This window comes from Manis javanica, chromosome 12 (genome assembly GCF_040802235.1).
Source record: "Manis javanica isolate MJ-LG chromosome 12, MJ_LKY, whole genome shotgun sequence".
NCBI classification, from domain to species: Eukaryota; Metazoa; Chordata; class Mammalia; order Pholidota; family Manidae; genus Manis; species Manis javanica.
Genome location: NC_133167.1, coordinates 103,143,481 through 103,167,220, shown reverse-complemented (window position 1 = coordinate 103,167,220; position 23,740 = coordinate 103,143,481). Strand labels below are relative to the sequence as shown.

General features: G+C 39.3%; 1 protein-coding gene across 2 annotated transcripts in view; it reads left to right on the top strand.

Moving 5' to 3' along the window:
- The window catches only part of TENM3 (teneurin transmembrane protein 3), a 2,338,142-nt gene that overhangs the window by 1,464,966 nt on the left and 849,436 nt on the right, over window positions 1–23,740 (top strand). For both annotated transcript variants that reach the window (XM_073219194.1, XM_073219195.1), the window contains one exon: window positions 2,237–2,397. The gene's annotated coding sequence lies outside the window, so the exon portion shown is untranslated. The remainder of the gene's footprint in view (window positions 1–2,236; window positions 2,398–23,740) is intronic.

Sequence of the window (23,740 nt, the reverse complement as noted above, 5' to 3'; positions counted from 1 at the left end):
CCAGAAACGAGGCTCCCCGAAACCTCAGGAGAAGAAACAAGGCCATGTATTTTCCTGCACTGCAGATGCCACTGTGGTTGCTAAAAGGGAAACAAACAGAAGCATATAGTGGTTAACACAGAAGCACTCTCAGAGGAGCTGAGGGTCTTGCGCAAGGATCCAGTAGAGTTGCAAACCCAGAGAATCTTTGCATAATGTCGTGATTCCCCCTAATACAGGCGGAGCAGCTGATGAACCCAGGTCTTCCATCAGCTGCCATTCTCCAAGACACCAAGGCTTCTTTCTTGGAATGCCATGGCACCACCACAACCAGTTTTAGAGCAAATTGCAGAGCGTACTGTAGATACATCGTTCCAGTTAGAATTTGAGCGGGCCTTCTGCTTCAACTGATTCAGAAGGACCCATTCAATTGAGAAAATATAGAGTAAAACAAGGAAATTTTCAGGAAAAAAAAAACCTTTAGCCCCCCAAATTTGGGGGTTTTTTTGATACTAAAAACAAAGCAGTGAGAAAATTCATATCTTCAGCACAAATGGCACACAATCATGAAACACAGAAGTATATACATTAATATTACATTTAGACATCCTTGAGTATAGTGGGACCAACAGGCAATATGGCAGCAATATGCCCTCCCTTAAATGCAAATAAAAAGATGCATTGAAGGACATAAAAATGGTACTCAGAGGCAAGACGTTGTATTACAGAAATGCATCAAGTGCCCAAGATTGGTGCAACCATAACGATTGCCAACTTGTATCTGGGGAGTACTACTGTGTGTATTATGCGATATACAGTATACAGCATGATAAATGAGGCAAAATAGCTGAGAAAATATGTGAGGGGAAAGAGTGGAGAAAGGATTATAAAATACATGTATGAACATTAACATAAATGATGGGTTACAATTTCCCTGCTTTATACTTTTCTGACAAATGGTCTATATAGCAATGTGTTTCTCGTACACTATCATTTAGAAACATACCGCACAAGCCATATACCTACAAAATCTATAGTTTCTTTTGTCAAGTTTGTGGGTGTGGTGGAGTACACATCAAGTTATGCTAGTTAGGTGGTAAATTTGTAGCACATACGGTCAGTGGATTTGCTAAATACCCTCTGAAAGCGAGCAGAGCTTTTCGAAGCATCTGCCCCTTGTGCCAGCCAGGCCCGTTAGAGACGCCCTTATAATTATTACATTGTTTCCTTTGTGCTCATCATGCTTCAGCTTCTCCTTCCCCGTTATATCTCACCTCTCCAGAAGCAGAAATTCTGCATCTCTCCTTTTTTCCAGTGCTGATTTTTCTGGAATGTTTAAGTTTGGTGATGGATTCAATATTTGTATGACTTATTACAATGTTTCTGTGGTTCAGGGATTTTTTTTTTTCCTTTTGTTTTCACTATTTGATTTTTTTCCTTGACATGGGTAGACTTTTTTGTTTTTGTTCTCCAACCATACATTCTGACCACCACCACCCCCATTAATTATGGGGGGCGGGGGAGGGTTAATAGCAGTTAGTAGACATTTCCTTTCTAGAATCTGAACTAGCTTTTAAAATTTGTTTCCCCTCCCTTAATTTATAAATATTTTAATCAATAATGTACCTATTATTTCCCAAGGGAGCTCTAAGGAGTGTGTTTGATGGCCTCAGACAAGTCATTCCAGGAGAACAGCCCCTCTCAAGCAGCTGACACCAGTGCGCCTAGCTAGTTTTTTACCTCTCTCGAGTGCCGGTATTTTTAGGTTAGCCAGCGACGGCACACTCACTCCATCACTGCACCAACGAAAGTGATGTGTCCTGCAAGTTCCCTCACTTCCTTTAGCTGAACTTGCATGTATCGCCCATTGCATATTCAGTCAGAAGCTCGCCTGGAACAAAAAGCCAGCCATCAGAGACAAACACTGTCCTCGACGTTTCATTTGCACTTGATCAGCATCAGCTCCGCGTCCATAATTAGACAGAGGTCCGACCGTTATGTCAGCAATGAAACAACACAGTCAAAACTTCAGTTATTTCCATGAAGTGAACATCCCAGGGCTGAAAGCAATGTCTGAAATCAGTGCTGTCCCCTTACTAGTACCATCACAGATGATCGAAAACAGGTGCCCTCTGTAGTGTTTAGAATATTCCCTTCTCGTTGTCGCCTCAGTTACCAACTAAAGAACTATACTTGCTTTCATATATGACACACTTGCTTTTAAAAATCTAATTAAAACTTTCTTTTGGGTCCTTAGGTAGAAGGATGGCTCTGCTGAGATGAGCTCTTAATTAATGCAGAGAGCTTACGAGTCCCACCTCTCAACAGGAATGATTGACGTCCAAGGATACATAAATTACACTAATTGAGCGCTGCCTCTATGTAGACTTTCCACAGCCAACTCATCAGAGAAGCTAGGTGAGTAGACCAGCATAAAGCTATCTCACTCTGTTCTATGCGTTCCCAAAGGGTGGAAGAGAAACTTTCCAGACTGTTGCACATTTATTATCACAGAAGGCAGTTCTTTTCTTCAGCGTTAACATGTAGGTTTTGTGTTGTAGTTTTTTTAATTGTAAAAATTAGCATTTTTAACATAGCCATTTAAATTTAAATAAGCACATTCTCTTTGCAATTTGCAAGCAGCAAAACTTGCAAGCCAATTACAGTATGCAAAAATCACTTGACATCATTTGTTGATATTAAATTGTGTTGCATAGCAACCAACGCATATGCTATTGGAGGGATTGTTTGAAATCAAATCCAATCTTAGCCCTTGAGTTTGGTTTTCGGAAATTTACCTGATGGCACGCACACGTAATCACAGCCTCCTCAAAGACCACACTGAAATGTTTCCTTTATGTTTATTTCATTCAGAGGCTTTCATTTTATTCATTGCTTTCATGCTTATTGTAGGTATTCTGAAGTTCTGACTTTCATGAAATATAATAAAGCACTTGGTGTCATCTAGGTGGATTATTAGGCTAAAATAAAATTCAGAAACAGGGCCATGTGATAATGAAGATAATTACATCATATTAAACTTTTCTTTCTATCTTAAAGTTTTTACTCACAGATTCTTTCAAATGCCTTAACAATTCAGAAAACCCCACCATTTCAATTATTTATTTCCAAGGCACATATGAATCATATGGGAATTGCAGGATATTAAATTACTTACTTAAAATATATCACCTGAATACATGTATTATTCAGACCAACTCTACATAAGGCTTGAGGTTTATGATGTAAAATTTTGAAAAGCAAGTGTGTCAAGATGGGGAGGACAAAGCAAACTCGAATCAGAAATTATTAAGCATTATACATGAAAATGAATAAAAATGGAAAAGCAAATAGTGAGAACCAAAGCAAAAAAGAAAACAAAGAAGTAACTGCAGTAAATATTAGAAATAATGAAGTACTAAACCTAAACATTGCCCCAAAATCAACACTGGCAGAAATAGAGAAAAAAGTGATAGAAGGAAAGAGGGACAGGGTCAGAAACTATTTAGGAGAACCGCCCCCACCTAGTAACAAAACCGCCAAGAGCTCCTCAGAGACCCTGGGCCCCCGGGGCCTTCAGGAGGGACCGCGCTGCTCCTGGGCTCCCTCTTTCCACCCCAGAGCACCTTGCTGTGCCTACTGTTTCCAATCGTGAAAAATGTGGAGCTCCACTTAAAAAGAAAGTCATGAGAAGACTGTATTTCTATCAAAATAGCTTTATTATTACCTGTGAGAGAACCTGAAGTGGAGAAAAATTGAGAGAGATCTGAAAATCCTGAGCTGATAATCTCATAAAAAATATAAAATGCTTTTAACATCAAGACTTATCTCGGTATGACTGAGATGGAATAAAAATGGAACAGCTTCTTTCCTGTGCGATCCTTGTATTATTTTGTGGCAAACAGTACACAGATATAATGTACTGAGGCCATTGAAATGTAATAACTAGTGTAACATTTTCTGTTTAAGAAATTATTTCGGTGTGATGAGCTTGAAGCATGCGCCTCAAATAACGTAAGTGTTTATTTTGCTTTTCTGTATGTGTTCAGACCACATTCCTTCGGCATATACCACATGCAACGCTACGTGTGGTACTTCAAGTGGTTTTTCTATGAAAGTATGCTTGAAATGACCCGTCTGTTAATATCACTTGAGAATTTATGTATTTAATAATCATGAAAAGGCAGGATCTCTGTGTGCTTCATTAGCCTCATAGCTGTGAAAATATTTATTAGTGGAAAAAGTAGCCATATGTTCATATATTGGCAGAGAATTCTGCTTGAATTCACATATTTTTTATGCAGTTAACAGAAAGCTCAACATACTTTAACAATACTACTAATAATACCTATGGGGCTAAGTGAGTAAAATGTACCTGAATTAGCACCATTTTTTTTCCTTCGTGTATGTTGGGTAATCAAAGTGCTGATATCTGACAAAAAAACCTAAGTCATTACAAAACGGGAGTCAGGCAGTGCTGTGATGAGCCAGGGGCCACCCCACCTCAGAAGGAACTATGAATATAATAGCCTATCCCTCAAGCTAATTAAATCAGCTCTTACTCTGTGCTGTTTCTGAACATGGACCATCAGATCGATGTTTCCAGTTGCTACACTGCATCATAATCATACTACTATTAGTTGGCACACGAATGAGTGTAGCAAAAGACGTGTTGGTCACCCTCTACTATAATACTGCATACAGTACAATAAAGCCTCAGTAAGTGCCCCTCTGGTTTTCAAAACAGAAAACTTACCATATACTTATTGCTTCAATCGTTTGATAGGTTCCTTAAACTATTTCTTCATTTAGAATTCATATAATTCTTTAGATGTGGGACTCTTCAATTAACTAGGCAATTCATTATTCCACTACAGTTTGCTCTCTGGGTTAATTGCTTATTTCTAGCTTTTAAAATAATTTTAAATACATTGTGGATTTATTTAAAATAAGAATGTGTTCTCATTTTTTTTAAAAAAAAACAAGTACATAGTTAAAAAACAACATATGTCCTATAATATCTTATAAGTCAATGCCAATATCATTTTGTTATCATTTGAAATATCAACAACTAATGATGTACCTGGTTAGGAGATAGGACTTCCCTGGTTGTCGAGTTGAAAATAGACTAAATGAGTCCTGAGAAAGGCAAAAGCAGGGGCACTAAGTAGGGAGACTGTTGTAAAAATCCCGACGAGAGATGGTGGTGGCTTGGGCCAGGGCAGTAGAGAAAACAGTGGTAATACGTGGTTCTCATATCTATTCTGAAGATAGTACTGACAGAATTTGCTGGTGGATTGAATGTGAGATGAAAGATCAAAGGTAACTTCAAAGTTTTTGATATGGGCAAGTATAAGGATGGGGCTGTAATTTTTTAAGATGGGGAGGGCTAGTGGGAAAAAGTTGGTAGGGTTCTGTTTTAGACTAGTTTAGCTTGAAAGGTCTATTAGATGACCAATTGGAAATACCAGATAAACAAGATATAATTGAAGTCTTGTTTAGAGAGAGGAATTCAAGAATTCTCTGCATAGACTGGGTGAGATCACAAAGGAGTGGTTGTGGGTAGAGAAGAAAGGAGGCATAAAGGGGGTTTAGACATAGGCACCCCAATGTTTAGAAGTCAGGATCCTCAGCAGTAGCCAATGAAAAGAAAGGGAACCAAATAAGGGTGGTTTCCCGGAAGCCGTCTGTAAAATGCGTCTATTGAGGACCATGAAGATCAGATTGGATTGGGACTGTTGGGTCCTTGGTGCTGTGGTGGGAGAGAAGGTCCAGTCGGAGATGGCTCAAGAGAACAAGAGAGGACTTGGAAGTGACCTGTATGCGCCACCCTCCGAAGGAATTATTCATTGACTAGGAATATGAATAATTAGATGGTAGCTATAGAAAAAAAGAGGGAGAAAGTTTTTTTTTAAGGTAAGAACAATAACAGTATGTTTATATTTGTTAAGGATGATTCAGTTGAGAGGAGAAAATTAATTATACAAGAGAGAAGAGTCCTCTGTAGGCTGGTAAGAGAGTTTTAGACAAAAAGTGGGGGGAACAGGACATAGAGAGAAGCTGACATAAATGAGTACAAGGGAGAAAGGTGAGGAGGGGTGGAGAGAGCTGTGCGAGATCCCTAGGCTCTTCAGTTCACTGTGACACCATCGCTGCAAGGTTGTTGGCTGGGACCGAGGACGGTGGAGAATTTGAAGAGAGAGGAACGTGTATGAACCAGTGACAGGGAGAAAGCGAGTAAAGTGGGGAAATACATGATACAGATGCTCAAAGAGCCATGGATTAAGCCCAATCCACGTGATTGTGTGGCTTTGTCCAGCACGTCATTCATTTGTGCGCCTGTAGGTACAGAGTCGGCAGTAAGTCGGGTTCAACAGGGGCTGGAGTTTTGCTAAGCGGATATTAGGAAATTCAAGTGGGGTGAATGAGCTGAAGGTGCATGCGAAGGGGGAATTATAGTATGGGATTGTGGAATTTAAACTGGATGGGCAGCTAAGTGAGGGTGTGGGAGGCAGAGGAACAATATTAGGATCAAAAGATTATAAACACAGTGGCAGAATGAGCTCGAGCCTTCTAGGGAATGAGCCAGAATGAGGCGGAGGGCGCTAAAGAACAGGGTGCTTAAAATGGAGATGATGGAGAGATTTCAGCTATTCATATCAGAAAAAAGTCACATTATGACCTTGAGTGTGAGGTTAAAAGGTTAAGGATATTGCAAGATCTTTGGAGCTCAGAACTCAGAGGCTGAAATATTAGAAAGACCAACGTGGATTTTCACATCCTGCAGAATTCTGACAGGAGTAATGCTAGAAAGAGCGAGGGTACACGAGGGTGGAAAATCTCCAAGCAATGCAGGGGAGTGACCTCGGAGTAGATTTGCAAGGAGTATCTGTGAAGGGTGACAGAACCTAGTGATGTGCGATTCAAAGATGGGGTATTTGGAGAGGGAGAGTGCACCGTGGTCTGTAAGAAGCGATGAAGAACAGTAGGAGCGTTTCTTTATTTGGCTATAAACTCCCTACAGATGGCTAGCTAGCCGCACCGCAGTCTGGCCCTACCCACACACACCTGCCCCTCTGCTTCCTTAGGCACTGCTAAGAAAGGGCAGGGGTGGATCTGGGTAGCCTCCCATCCTCAAAGCCAAGGCAGGGAGCTGTCAAGAGACCCACTCCCAGGTCGGTGGGTCTCTGATGTGCCATGCCCTGTCTTGATGGCTATGGGACCCTAAGCTCAATGTCCAGCCTCTGTGCTCCCAGAGCAGAGGAAAAGTACCTGGTGTGGTCTGCCATGCAAAGCAGGGGTCAAGACTGTCCCCACTCAAAGCCCGAGACGTTCGGAAGACAAATCCCACATAAGCCTTTCTCTTCACACCAGCCTGTCCACTTCCCTGTCTTTTACCAAGTGTCATACTGGTCTTTGACCTACTTTCCTACTGATTGGCTGATTTTTTTACCTACACCAGAGAGAGATTTTTATCCATTGTCTTACCCATTCCATTTTCCCCTTCATTTGGATGTATATTGGCACGGAAACGTTTGCCTCATTCTTTTCAACAGCCTCCTCATGAATGTGCCAAAATCCATTTAGTTAGTCCTTTTTCCCATTGATAGACTTTTCAGTTATTTCCAATTTTTCACTATTTCAAAGAATGTACCTCTACATGTCTTCATATCTGAGAAATTTTGCTGGTGTACTCATGAAGTACATTGTCATCATTGGGTTCAAGGGCATGGACATGTAAAGTTTGTTGATGTATATAGTCTGATTGCCTTCCAGTAAGATGACACAAATTTATACTTCTATAGACAGTGATGAGAGATCTACTTTCCTTACATACTCACCAGTGTCAGTTATCAAGAAGAACTTTAAATTTTTACCAAGTTGATAAATGGGGAAGATTGCTTCTCATTTCTTTTTATTAGCATGGTGAGTTAAAACAGTTCTTTTCATCTGTTTATTGGGCATTGAAGTTTTTCTCCTCCTATCAGTTGCCTTTCCTAATTTTTTGCACTGTATAAAATTAAACTTTTTATTTTGAGATAATTGTAGATTCACATACAGTTGTAAAAATAATGCAGAGATCCTGTGTACCTTTCATACAATCTCCCCCAATGATAACACCTTGCAGAAACGTAGTATGACAACCAGGGTACTGACATCAGTATCCTCAAGAGTACAGCCTTCCTGGCTCTTTACTATTTTTTTTTATCATGACAGTCATCTTTCTTCTGAACTAATTGAATATTATCTTTAAAAATTAGGAAAATTATCTTTTCATACATGGTAAATATGCTTTCCCTGAGATTGTCATTTGCCCTTTGATTTTATTTACAGCATTCTTGGCACATTTTTTTTCATCTGTATGTCTTCTGAGTTTCGTATCCTGCTTAGAACAATCTTGGCGACTTTATAAACAAATTTACCTTCTAGAATTTGTGCAGTTCCACTTCCCACATTTAAATTTTGATCCATTTGAAATGTATGTTGCTGCAAAGAACTAGGTTAAGGGTCCAGATTTATTTATTTTTTTTCAAAGAGTTAGCTAGTGGGTTCTATTCCGTTTATTTCAAATGTTACATATGTCATAATCCAAATTTCTGCCTGCATTTGTGTTTATCTCCAGACGTGGGTTAATCTGTCTTACCATGCCTTCTCCAGTACCAAACCATTTTAATTTTACCACTGTGGTATATTTCACTATATGACAGTACTGGAGGCTGCTTATTGATTTCTTCCCTACTTTTGGAGGATTCTCCTAACAACTTTTAAATATATCGATTTTAACCTATAAGACTTTGTCATGTTAAAAAAATGGTTGACTTTAAAAAGGTTGCTTGAATTATGATTAAATTCAAAAATAAATGAATATATGAAGAAAAGCAATATGTGCTGCACACTCTTCATATCCATGCACATATGCATTTGCTTATTCTCTAAGTTCTCCAGTACAGTTTGAAGGTTTTCTTCCATGAGCTTTACGCATTTATTTATTTGTATTTATTTTACAAGTACATGCACATATGCATCATCCCTAATATTTAATTAATTAATTATAGAAGAACAGAGAAAAAAAACTTATCCTCAGAGGCCATCAATATTATTTACTAATTTCCTGTATAGGTATTGCACTGTTATTTCAATATCTAAATAATTAATGCCTAACATCTAATATTTTGGCCGTGTTTTTGTGATGGGCAGTTTGTACAATAGCCGGAAGGTAAGTAAACGGGTTTTTCCTGTTTTTAGAGGTAGGTATACCTGCAATGAGCATCCAGGTACGTAAAAAGAGTAAGTTGTAAAACTAAAATATGCTGGATAATCATCTATAAAGTTAACAGTCCAATTGCTTGTCATGTAGAGGAAGGTTGCACTTTAATTAAGCAATAAGGCATGACAGGGTGTGAATTATGGAGTAATAATTCTTGTGTCGTGTATTGTTAGACAAGAGGCCAAGGGCCAGGTGTCACTACCTACACCGTGCATAAATTATTACACTGTAATTTAAATCTAGAACATCATAGAATATTTCTAAAATATTTTTCAAATAATTTTGCAAAATAAGAAGTATTTTGAATATATTAAATTCTATGTGAGAGGATGCCTATCATAATACTGTAAAATCAAAAGGCTAAAGGAAAGCTTTTATTGGGGGGGAAAATAAAACAAGAAAATATAGTAGAGTTGGTCTCATAATTGATTACTCTCTAAAAAATATTTTCTTGGAGGACATTCCTAGGAAGAGCATACATTAATTTGACATCTCCCTCCGTGATGAGGAGAAAAGTGGTGAGAGCTAAGCTTTGAGACATTTTAAAAGGGGTCCTTTTTGTGCCCTTTTTCTTCCATGACACAAAGCAGTGCTAACTAACAAATAACTCTAACATAAATCTCCCAGGGAGGGGGAAAAATCATCTTCCTGAAAGAACTTGCCAAGGGGTGGTGCAATTTTACAAAATTTTGGGTCCTTTTAAAATCAATGTGATTTGTAATCCTAATGCGCTTTCCCAATAACAGACAATTGTGAAAGTCCTCTTTGGTAAAGACATTAAAACAGATCTCTTATCACAAGAAAACACGTTGTTTGAAATACTGCTTCTTTTAAAAAAGAAAACTCCTTTCTGCCCATTCAAAAGAAAAACGTTTGAATGTGGTTGTAAAGAAAGGAAATCTACTTGCTTTTCATTTGTAGAGCATTCTGTCTACGTATTTCAAAAGAATGTTTCTTTTCGAAGTTATTTGTTTGTGCTTTTATTGCCAGTACTATATACTTTTAAGAGGGTTGAGGTGTTGTATAGTTCAGCTTCCTTTGTGAATATCATAAAATGGAAGTTATGCATTACAACTTGAGACCATTAATTCTGTCTCAGGTCCTCCTTTAATGGATTTTATTATCATTTTATTTATTTATTTTTTTAGGAGGTTTAGAGCTTTTTTTTTTTGAGAGGGCATCTCTCATATTTATTGATCAAATGGTTGTTAACAACAATAAAATTCTGTATAGGGGACTCAATGCACAATCATTAATCCACCCCAAGCCTAGTTCTCAACAGTCTCCAATCTTCTGAATCATAATGAACAAGTTCTTACATGGTAAACAAATTCTTACATAGTGAATAAGTTCTTACATGGTGAACGGTGCAAGGGCAGTCATCACAGAAACTTTCAGTTTTGATCACGCATCATGAACTATAAACGATCAAGTCAGATATGATTGTTTGATTTTTATACTTGATTTATATGTGAATCCCACGTTTCTCCCTTATTATTATTATTATTTTTTAATAAAATGCTGAAGTGGTAGGTAGATGCAAGATAAAGGTAGAAAACATAGTTTAGTGCTGTAAGAGGGCAAATGTAGATGATCAGGTGTGTGCCTATATACTAAGTATTAATCCAAGCTAGACAAGGGCAGCAAGACATCCACGGATGCAGAAGATTTCTCTCAAAACAGGGGGGGTGAGGTTCTAAGCCTCACCACTGTTGATCCCCAATTTCTCACCTGATGGCCCCCCTGTGACTGTGCCTGTCTTAGGTTGTTCCTCCCTTGAGGAACCTTACCCGTCTCTGGCTAACCAGTCATCTTCCAGGGCCATACAGGGAAATGTAAAGTTGGTAAGTGAGAGAGAAGCCATATTGTTTGAAAAGGTTAGCTTTTTACTTCTCTGCAGATTTATGCCCTGTGGCTTTCATGCCCAGCATTTGTCTTGAGGTATCTTTACCACTTGGAAGAATTATGATACTTGGTAATTTCGTTATGAGGCACGAATTCTACTTAAGGGTTGTAATTAGGAAGGAAGAAGAAAAGCTATAGCAGTAGCAGACGGAAAAAAACATGGGAGAATTGATTATTTCTTTGACGTATCTTCTTGTAGAGTAACATAAGCATGTATAGGTTTTAAACTACTAATTAAATTGAGCACACACATTAAGATAATAGGAATACAGCTACATAACCAAAGCAGACCTACAATTACCAGCCATCTCCAGTGAAACCAAGAAAACCAGTTAGGCACCCTAGGCATTTGTGAAAACTTATCAATGATATGATGGATATTGTCTAACTGAATTTGAATAGTTTGAGAAAAATCAGACAAATTAGAACAACACATTTCTGGGAACTGTTCACATCCCATATGTTCTTTTAACAGTAGATAGTCTGTAGTCGAAAGATTTTGGAGCGCTGCAACTTGCACTTCTCCTAATTCTTGGTTGAGTTCCAGCAGTATAGATCCAGTCAAATTTGTTGTTTTACTGTATGCACAGGCCAGCTTAGATATCTCCTTCTTCATTCCTTTGGCAAGTCCAGGAACTGGTGGGATGCATGCAACTACAACTGCAGCAGTGCCAGGATCTTTGTTGAAGTTTTTTGATGATCATCTTCTGGAATGACTCTTCCAGAGAATGTTGATGTTGGAAGTTCTTCTTCATATCTTATCTTTATTCATTTCCTGGGTAGCCAAATTAGGCTTTGATCCTCTTTATAAACATAAACAAACCCTTTGCCCACACTTTGATATGGCCTTTATATCATTGTGAAGAAATTGTTGGAGATCACCACACAGGAATTGCTTTTTTTTTTTAAGAGAAAGGAATATTATCAGAAAAATGCATAGCTGACCATCTGACACCTTTTAAATGATCAAAATTAAGGATATTTAAAGCATGCTTTAATCGATAATTTACAGTTAGTTTTATCCTATCAGGGAGTAATCCCCCTTTTCTTTCCTTTTTTGTTTTTTTTGTTATCATTAACCTAAAATTACATGAAGATTATTATGTTTACTAGGCTCTCCCCTATACCAGGTCCCCCCCCCCCACAAAGCCCTTTACAGTCACTGTCCATCAGCATAGCAAAATGTTGTAGAATCAATACTTGTCTTCTCTGTGTTGCACAGCCCTCCCCTTTCTCCCACCCCCCCATTATGCATGCTAATCATAATACCACTTTCTTCTTCCCCCCACCTTATCCCTCCCTACCCACCCATCCTCCACAGTCCCTTTCCCTTTGGTACCTGTTAATCCATTCTTGGGTTCTGTGATTCTGCTGCTGTTTTGTTCCTTCAGTTTTTGCTTTGTTCTTATGCTCCACAGATGAGTGAAATCATTTGGTACTTGTCTTTCTCTGCCTGGCTTATTTCACTGAGCATAATACCCTCTAGCTCCATCCATGTTGTTGCAAATGGTAGGATTTGTTTTCTTCTTATGGCTGAATAATATTCCATTGTGTATATGTACCACATCTTCTTTATCCATTCATCTACTGATGGACACTTAGGTTGCTTCCAATTCTTGGCTATTGTAAATAGTGCTGCGATAAACATAGGGGTGCATCTGTCTTTTTCAAACTTGAGTGCTGCATTCTAAGGGTAAATTCCTAGGACTGGTATTCCTGGGTCAAATGGTAAGTCTATTTTGAGCATTTTGAGGAACCTCCATACTGCTTTCCACAGTGGTTGAACTAATTTACATTCCCACCAGCAGTGTAGGAGGGTTCTCCTTTCTCCACAGCCTCGCCAACATTTGTTGTTGTTTGTCTTTTGGATGGCAGCCATCCTTACTGGTGTGAGGTGATACCTCATTGTGGTTTTAATTTGCATTTCTCTGATAATTAGCGATGTGGAGCATCTTTTCATGTGTCTGTTGGCCATCTGTATTTCTTTTTTGGAGAACTGTCTGTTTAGTACCTCTGCCCATTTTTTAATTGGATTATCTGTTTTTTGTTTGTTGAGGTGTGTGAGCACTTTACATATTTTGGACATCAAGCCTTTATCGGATCTGTCATTTACAAATATATTCTCCCATACTGTAGGGTACCTTTTTGTTGTATTGATGGTATCGTTTGCTGTACAGAAGCTTTTCAGCTTAATATAGTCCCACTTGTTCATTTTTGCTGTTGTTTTCCTTGCCCAGTGAGGTATGTTCAAGAAGAGGTCACTCATGTTTATGTCTAAGAGGTTTTTGCCTATGTTTTTTTCCAAGAGTTTTATGGTTTCATGACTTACATTCAGGTCTTTGATCCATTTTGAATTTACTTTTGTATATGGGGTTAGACATTGGTCCAGTTTCATTCTCCTACATGTAGCTGTCCAGTTTTGCCAGCACCATCTGTTCAAGAGACTGTCATTTCGCCTTTGTATGTCCATGGCTCCTTTATCAAATATTAATTGACCATATATGTTTGGATTAATGTCTGGAGTCTCTAATCTGTTCCACTGGTCTGTGACTCTGTTCTTGTGCCAGTACCAAATTGTCTTGATTACTATGGCTTTGTAGTAGAGCTTGAAGTTGGGGAGTGAGATCCCCCTTACTTTATTCTTCTTTCTCAGAATTGCTTTGGCTATTTGAGGTCTTTGGTGTTTCCATATGAATTTTTGAATCATTTGTTCCAGTTTGTTGAAGAATGTTGCTGGTAATTTGATAGGGATTGCATCAAATCTGTATATTGCTTTGGGCAGGGTGGCCATTTTGATGATATTAATTCTTCCTAGCCACGAGCATGGGATGAGTTTCCATTTGTTAATGTCCCCTTTAATTTCTCTTAAGAGTGACTTGTAGTTTTCAGGGTATAGGTCTTTCACTTCTTTGGTTAGGTGTATGCCTAGTTGTTTTATTCTTTATAATGCAATTGTGAATGGAATTGTGTTCTGATTTCTCTTTCTATTGGTTCATTGTTAGTATATAGGAAAGCCACAGAATTCTGTGTGTTAATTTTGTATCCCGCAACTTTGCTGTATTCCTATATCAGTTCTAGTAGTTTTAGAGTAGAGTCTTTAGGGTTTTTTATGTACAATATCATGTCATCTGCAAATAGTGACAGTTGAACTGCTTCTTTACCAATCTGGATTCCTTGTATTTCTTTGTTTTGTCTGATTGCCATGGCTAGGACCTCCAGTACTATGTTAAATAACAGTGGGGAGAGTGGGCATCCCTGTCTTGTTCCCGATCTCAGAGGAAAAGCTTTCAGCTTCTCGCTGTTCAGTATAATGTTGGCTGTGGGTTTATCATATATGGCCTTTATTATGTTGAGGTACTTGCCCTCTATACCCATTTTGCTGAGAGTTTTTATCATGAATGGATGTTGAATTTTGTCAAATGCTTTTTCAGCATCTATGGAGATGATCATGTGGTTTTTGTCTTTCTTTTTGTTGATATGATGGATGATGTTGATGAATTTTTGAATGTTGTACCATCCTTGCATCCCTGGGATGAATCCCACTTGGTCATGGTGTATGATCCTTTTGATATATTTTTGAATTCTGTTTGCTAATATTTTATTGAGTATTTTTGCATCTACATTCATCAGGGATATTGGCCTGTAATTTCTTTTTTGGTGGGGTTTTGGTATTAGGGTGATGTTGGCTTCATAGAATGACTTTGGGAGTGTTCCCTCCTCTTCTATTTTTTGGAACACTTTAATGGCAAGGGGTATTATGTCTTCTCTGTGTGTCTGATAAAATTCCAAGGTAAATCCGTCCGGCCCGGGGGTTTTGTTCTTGGGTAGTTTTTTGATTACCGTTACAATTTCTTTGCTCGTAATTGGTTTGTTTAACTTTTGTGTTTCTTCCTTGATCAGGCTTGGAAGGTTGTATTTTTCTAGGAACTTGTCCATTTCTTCTAGGTTTTCCAGCTTGTTGGCATATAGGTTTTCATAGTAGTATTTAATAATTCTTTATATTTCTGTGGAGTCTGTTGTGATTTTTCCATTCTCATTTCTGATTCTGTTGATTTGTGTTGATTCTCTTTTTCTCCTACTAAGTTTGGCTAGAGGCTTATCTATTTTGTTTATTTTATCAAAGAACCAGCTCTTGGTTTCATTGATTTTTGCTGTTGTTTTATTCTTCTCAATTTTGTTTATTTCTTCTCTTATCTTTATTATGTCCCTCCTTCTGCTGACTTTAGGCCTCATTTGTTCTTTTTCCAGTTTCAATAATTGTGACATTAGAGTATTCATTTGGGATTGTTCTTCCTTCTTCAACTGGGCCTGTATCGCTATATACTTTCCTCTTAAGACTGCTTTTGCTGTGTCCCACAGAAGTTGGGGCTTTGTGTTGTTGTTGTCATTTCTTTCCATATATTCCTTGATCTCTATTTTAATTTGTTCATTGATCCATTGATTATGTAGGAGCATGTTGTTAAGCCTCCATGTGTTTGTGAGCCTTTTTGTTTTCTTTGTAGAATTTATTTCTAGTTTTATACCTTTGTGGTCTGAAAAACTGGTTGGTAGAATTCCAATATTTTGGAATTTACTGAGGTTACTGAGGCTCTTTTTGTGGGCTAGTATGTGGTCTATTCTGGAGAATGTTCCATGTGTACTTGAGAAGAATGTATATCCTGTTGCTTTTGGATGTAGAGTTCTATAGATGTCTATTAGGTCCATCTGTTCTACTGTGTTGTTCAGTGCCTCTGTGTTCTTACTTATTTTCTGCCCGGTGGATCTATCCTTTGGGGTGAGTGGTGTGTTGAAGTCTCCTAAGATGAATACATTGCAGTCTATTTCCCTCTTTACTTCTGTTAGTATTTGTTTCACATATGCTGGTGCTCCTGTATTGGGTGCATATATATTTAGAATGGTTATATCCTCTTGTTGGACTGAGCCCTTTATCATTATGTAGTGTCCTTCTTTATCTCTTGTTACTTTCTTTGTTTTGAAGTCTATTTTGTCTGACATTAGTACTGCAACCCCTGCTTTCTTCTCGCTGTTGTTTGCCTGAAATATGTTTTTCCATCCCTTGACTTTTAGTCTATGCTTATCTTTGGGTTTAAGGTGAGTTTCTTGTAAGCAGCATATAGATGGGTCTTGCTTTTTTATCCATTCTATTACTCTGTGTCTTTTGATTGGTGCATTTAGTCCATTTACATTTAGGGTGACTATTGAGAGATATGTACTTACTGCCATTTCAGGCTTTAGATTCTTGGTTACCAAAGGTTCAAGGTTAGCTTCTTTAGTATCTTACTGCCTAACTTAGCTCATTTATTGAGCTGTTATATACACTGTCTGGAGATTCTTTTCTTCTCTCCCTTCTTATTCCTCCTCCTCCATTCTTCATATGTTGTGTGTTTTGTTCTGTGCTCTTTTTAGGGGTGCTCCCACTTAGAGCAGTCCCTGTAGGATGCCCTGTAGAGGTGGTTTGTGGGAAGCAAATTCCCTCAGCTTTTGCTTGTCTGGGAATTGTTTAATCCCGCCATCATATTTAAATGATAGTCGTGCTGGATACAGTATCCTTGGTTCAAGGCCCTTCTGTTTCATTGCATTAAGTATATCATGCCATTCTCTTCTGGCCTGTAGGGTTTCTGTCGAGAAGTCTGATGTTAGCCTGATGGGTTTTCCTTTATAGGTGACCTTTTTCTCTCTAGCTGCCTTTAAAACTCTTTCCTTATCCTTGATCTTTGCCATTTTAAATATTATGTGTCTTGGTGCTGTCCTCCTTGGGTCCTTTCTGTTGGGAGTCCTGTGTATTTCCATGGTCTGTTCGGTTATTTCCTCCCCCAGTTTGGGTAAGTTTTCAGCAATTATTTCTTCAAAGACACTTTCTATCCCTTTCTCTTTCTCTTCTTCTGCTGGTACCCCTATAATACGGATATTGTTCCTTTTGGATTGGTCACACAGTTCTCTTAATATTGTTTCATTCCTGGAGATCCTTTTATCTCTCTCTATGTCAGCTTCTATGCTTTCCTGTTCTCTGGTTTCTATTCTTATCCATTCTGCTTATAAATCCTTCCAGAGTTTGTTTCACTTCTGTAATCTCCTTCCTGGCATCTGTGATCTCCCTCCGGACTTTATCCCATTGCTCTTGCACATTTCTCTGCATCTCCGTCAGCATGTTTATGATTTTTATTTTGAATTCTTTTTCAGGAAGACTGGTTAGGTCTGTCTCCTTCTCTGGTGTTGTCTCTGTGATCTTGGTTTGCCTGTAATTTTGCCTTTTCATGGTGATAGAAATAGTTTGCAGAGCTGGTACGAGTGATGGCTGGAAGAACTTCGCTTCTTGTTTTTTTTGTGGCCTTCCTCTCCTGGGAGAACAGTGACCTCCAGTGGCTTTTGCTGGGCAGCTGCATGCAGACAGGGCTTCTGCTTCCTGCCTGGCTGCTATGGAGTTTATCTCTACTGTTGCTGTGGGCGTGGCCTGGCTCGGGCAGCTGCTCCAAATGGTGGAGCTCCGTTGGAGGGGGAGTGGCCGGGAGGCTATTTATCTCCGTGAGGGGCCTCCCTGCTCCCTGCTGCCCAGGGGGTTAGATGCCCAGAGATCCCCATATTCCCTGCCTCTGGACTAAGTCTCCCACCCTGCCCTTTTAAGACTTCCAAAAAGCACTCGCCAAAACAAAACAATAACAACAACAACAACAAAAAACAAAAGCCGCTAGCTTTTCTTTGTCCTCAGGCGCCGGCCTCAGGGACTCGCTCACCAGTCCTGCTGCCCTGTTTCCCTAGTATTCAGGACCCCCACATGCACTGTCTGCGCTCTGGTGTGGATGGCTGGGGCTGGGTGTTCAGCAGTCCTGGGCTCCCTCCCCCTCCCGCTCTGACTCCTCTCCTCCCACTGGGAGCTGGGGGGAGGGGTGCTCGGTCCCGCTGGGCCGGGGCTTGTATCTTACCCCCTTGGCGAGGCGCTGGGTTCTCGCAGGTGTGGATGTGGTCTGTCTGTTGTCCTGTGTCCTCTGGTCTCTATTCTAGGAAGAGTTGTCTTTGTTATATTTTCATAAATATATATGGTTTGGGGAGGAGATTTCCACTGCTCTACTTATGCCGCCATCTTGGCTCCACCCTTTTTTTATCATTTTATTGATCTCCTTCTAGAAGTGTGATAACCAGAGATAGCTTAACGTATAGATAACGTATTTTTAAAAGGCTCCCTTAAAATATATCCCTTAAATGTCTTATCCTAGGGCCATTAATGTTTACTTCCCTGGGTTAATGTTTGTGTCTCAAGTAGCCTCATGGTAAACCAAATCTCTCCCATGTCAATGACACACAATCCAGTTATCAGATATTAATCCTTTATCTATTTGATTTAGCCCATACAGAAAGCAGAGAGGAAAGAAGACAAGAAAGCAATGTTTTAGTGGATACAAGAAGAGAAAGTTTCAGCCACGAACTGTGGACAAGGTGGTTGGTGTGAGAGGTCCCCAGGTACGGAAGGTGGCTCGACAGCATACTTCCTTCACGGGCAGGTGTACAAGAACCTTAAGAAAAGGGAACAGGACTATGAGTCCTTTAGGCAAGGAAGGAAGAACCTTGGGTTTTTTTGGTGTCATAAATGATGAAAAAGCTAGGGAAAGCCAATGAAAATATATATTCAGTATTTAACAGCCCAACCACTCCATCATCCGTAATAGGTTCATAGTCTATCACAGCAGTTAAGTAATTTTTTTTTGTTGTGGGGCACTTTATTCTTGTTTCTGTATAACTAATTAGGCAGGATTGACTTTTCTACTCAGTAGCTCCTTGACCCTTTCCTGGAGATACATCTCCATAGGATTTGATTTCCAAATTATGAGAACAGGAACTTTCCTTTAGTCCTTCTCTACACTTTGTTGAGTCAATTTTGGGTAATCCACATGATGGGTGGATTTTAGGAAATCTAAGAGCCACCCACAGAATTATCTCCCGATGTGCATTGATGTCATTAGCTCACAACATGGGTCAATGTGTGACAAGGTAAAGCAAGAACACCTATGCATTTTTAGAAAAGAGTAACCCGCTATTTTGTTTTTATGTTTGTCTTATGCTGTATCTACTCTACAGAGACATAATTATTTTAAGGAATTTAGAATGTAACACTTGGTGAAAACAATCATTTTGTCAGTTAGTCATTGTTTTGGTCTATAAACCCCCTCAAACAGGTATGAGGTCTACGTTTCAACTGGCCACACCACCCAACAGGATTGCTTTCTATATGTTTATGTTCACTTGGATAAATTATTAGTCCTTGTACCATGAAAAGCTGAATGTTAAGAATTCTGCACCATTTATCATCTGTGTTTACAATCACAGGGTTAGCATTAATTTAGAGTTTGAAAAACAGAGGTTCATAGAGATCCTCATAATTCTGAAAGCTGAAGTTATTTCCAGTGAACTATACTGTCTTCTCCTGAAGTTAGTCAGAGTAGTTTTTGTCTTTAGCTGTTACTAAGGTCTTCCAAAGAAAAAAATGAAAGTGCCCTTTTCGCAGCCAGCACTCCATGACTTAAATTTCTCCCGCTGCCTGTTCTCCACGCGTGCTGGTACCTGCTTCAGAACCCAGTCCACATTTTCAGAAGCACAACAGCAGATGTAGGCGCGGAAGCAACATGAGGACTAGCCTCATCACGTCAAGAGCCAACAGTCAGCTGTACAAGAGGGCCCCACAATCGTAGCCACAGAGCAGGGGCATCCCTTTCATTTGCCCAAGTTTGGTTTCTGTCTATGAGGCTAACTTGGTGCCGCTCATTGGTTGTGTGTTGGAGTGGAGTTGGGAGTTGTGATTAAGTACTTCTGTCTTGATCTTTTTTGGGGAAAAGTTTATCAACCTGGAACTAAGGACAGATAGGAATGAAGACACGGGGTTCAACTAAGCATTGTTGCACGTGCCTGAACCCACAGATTCCATGAGGTGGACGGTCAGGGCATTCGTCAGCCATCAACTTGATTCCTGTCTCACTGCCTAACTTCACTTTCTAGCTTTATGTTTCAATTTTTTTCATCAGAGTTGCTGATTTTAAAGTGTTTGATTTAAAAGTAGCAGCCTGGTCTTATATTCCTAACTTCTCTCCTGAATAGGTGGTTGTTTTTATATTCACGGTATCAGGCTGTACCCAACTAGAGTTCCCTCCACTGCAGTGGAAACGACATGAGTCCTCATTTCTGACAAGGTCATTTGTCATTTCTGTTGTTGAGATTCCTTCTTACCACATTTGGATTTAAAGTAGAATGTGGGTATCAAACAAGGCCAAAACACAGGAAGGAATACCTACTATAATACAATGGTATCATTTTATTTTTTGGAGTGAGAATTACTAACAACACACTCCAGTTATATTTTCTCAAACTATGCATAGACAGCACAGAACAGAGAGTAAATTATGAAAAAAAAGTCAACAGTTGTGAAAAATGTCTATTTTTGCTTTCAGAATTTAAAAAAATCATATCTTTTAAAATCAGAACGTATAATATAACGAAGAAAAAAAAGAGTACTAAAAAAATAAGAAACTAAAAATATCTCGGCGGCAATTTAATAACTGACAAGACTTATTCCATCTGCTTGATAGAGTTTAAAACTTTTACCTGCTGCCCACTCACATGATAGAGATTCTGAGTTCTTTGCTGAAAGCCACCATCCAATGCAGAAGTACGTGATCATGATTCCTGTGCAATCGCATTTCTCTGCTGAATAAGTGTTCTACTCTCTGTTTAAAGGAAATAAGAATCCCCAAGTTTTGAAGTGTAAAAAAGTAAGGCACAAAGGGCAGGAAAGAGCTGAAATGCTTGTGTACAATTAGCACGAGGACACCTGAAGGTAATCAGATCCGCACCTGGTACTTGGTGACCCCTGGGTCAGGTGTTCTTCACACAGAAATACTTTGACAGTGTGGAGGTTGATTGGAATCCTATATAATCAGCCACTGTCAAAGCATAAAAGAGAAAAATCTCTCCCCCATGAAAGCGAAAGCAGAGGCAACCTATGCCACTGAATCCTTATCTCTTGGATTCTCCTCCCAGCTTCCATAATTCAAAACAGGCAGGCAGCAGGCTGGACAGATGGAGACGCAGCAGCCGTAGTCCGCATGGAACATTATAGATCTGGCTAGTTGTCTAGTTAACAGTCAGCTATTTTTGGATAATACCCACAGTTGTTTTACAAAAAAATGACAAAAAGATGGATTTATCCTGAGTTCAATGTATAAAAATATTTGTACAGGTTGGTGCTTGGGCCTGAGCCATTTTTCTCACATGCAAACTGCTCGCTGGTTACTACAACTGACTTCCTTTGCAATCGACAGCAAAGAGACCCGTTGAAATGATACTCGGGGTCATATTAATGGCATATTACAGTTTTAGGTCCTAAAGAAATATTTTGGGCACTGGTTACTATTTGCATATCGTTTTGTTTGCTTTGGCCGTTGAATATGCAGATGGCAGAACAGCTTAGAGACTTCCCTGCACGTCACACCAACACATGGTACTAGGTACAAAGGAGGTGTATACTAAGTATGTGCTCATCAAAATGATGGACTAGGATTTCTCAGCCAGCAGACAGCACTGGAGAAAGCTCTTCTGTCAACAGGATTTGGGGGTTTAAATGAGGCTCAATTCTTGTATGTAATGAAATGATGTAGACAAAGGAAGCGACCAGATAAAACTGAGAAGTATGTCCCTTGTAAAATACCTTTTGTACATCAAGCTATGCTGGTGGATATTTAAGCTCACCTTTAAGCAATAAAGTGACCAGACCAACAATCAAAACAGCATATCTGACAAAAGCAAAGTCAAAGTTCTCTGTGCAAATTTTAACAAAATAGAGACGACAACGATGTATCATTTATCAAATGCCTACTACTGACCAGTACTGTTATATATGCCAGGTGATTTGCCTGTGTGTATATACATATGTATTTAAAATCACACAATCTTGCTTTCTCAAATTGCTTATGATACAATAGAGAAAAGACCAATGCAACGGAATCTGTTTTTGTGAGAAAAGTACAAATAGCAAACCATGCTTTAGAAGTTCAATAGAGAGAGAACATATTTGGGTGGAGAAATGAGAATATGTTTCTTGGATAGAAAAGACTGTAAAATCTGCCTTCAAATATGGATAACATTTCAAGTAGGAAGAAGAGAAGGGCATTCCAATAGGAAGTGGCATTAGCAAAGGACTAGCCATGGGAATTTATCAAACATGCTTAATAAATAATTCTTGAGACAATCTGGGCAGAAATTGAGGGTTGCAGTTGGGAGGTGGTTAGTGTGGAACTGGAAAGGTAGGCAGAACTGTATTCGGGAGAGCTGTGGATGGCAGGCAAATGTGACTGTGATTTTTATTTCGGGATTGGATCATTTCATTGTCTCATAGCTCTCCGTGTCTGACATTTCTATTCCATTGTTAGCCTAGACCCTTAATTAATCTGCCTTACATCCTCCAGAAAAACAAGATGTGACTGGTATGGGCCAAGGGGTTATAAACCCTTGAATTTTGCTACCTTTCCAAAGGCATTAACAAGGTCGTACGTTCTGTTAGATTTCAGAAAGTCAGCTGTCAAGTGCCAGCTAGTGGATCTCTTACCTGCTGGTGAATGCCTCCCAGTTTCCCAAGCCTCACATTCCAGTTCAGCTCAGTGACAGTTGTTCGGACGATTATATTGCCAAGGTGCCAGACACTTAGGGCAACGATGGCCTTTCTTTCCGCACATCTCAGACACCAGTTTTTTTATTGCTTTTTATTCTGCTGTTAATTAAAAGGCAAAAAAAAATTCCTTCTAATCTTATACCTAATTCTTCGAAGATCCGTTACCTATAGAAGATTCAGTTCATTGATTTTTTTTTCATTGTGATCTTCTGAAACTTTTGAAAGCATTAGTTTCTTGAAGGTGCTTCCCTTCTTATCATCTTACTTTGTTAACTCAATAAAACGTAAATGAAGAAATAGTTTTCTCAGTAGAACATAATTATAGGAAAATAACTCAGATTGGTCTAATCATAAATCAATCAAGTTTGAATGGTAGGAAGTGTGAGGGGCCCGATTAAAAAATCTGAGCTGTGCAAGGTGGTTTGAATCTAAACAGAAAAGGTCAAAGTGACCCCTGAGAAATAGGACCAGTTATTTACAGTTGTTATCTTAAATCAGTGGATTTGGACAAAATCAAGCGACTTTTAAACCATGCAAGTATTCCAAAAGAGATACTAGCGTGTGGCCGAGCGACATCAATGCATGAATGAGATTCTGTCCGGGTACCCTTCACCGCGTTGCTGCCTGCCTACCTCTTCCTCGGGCACTGTCGTGCAGACACACTGACCTCCATGAGGGCAAAGCGTTGGGCAAGGTGTGCTGGGTCTTGATGAGTTCAGCACTAGCAGTGTGGACAAGAATGCCTGGATTTCTCTGCTTTGTAGGGGAGGAATACTGTCCCAATTGTGGTCTCCATTCTTAGCAAAAGCAGACCGATTTTAATGTCTGACGTCTGTCACATCCTCAGCGGCCAGTGGAGAGACCTTTCCAGAGAAATATCTGATGACAGACTGAAAACCTAAACACCCCTCCTCAGGCAAGAGATGGGGGGTGGGGGG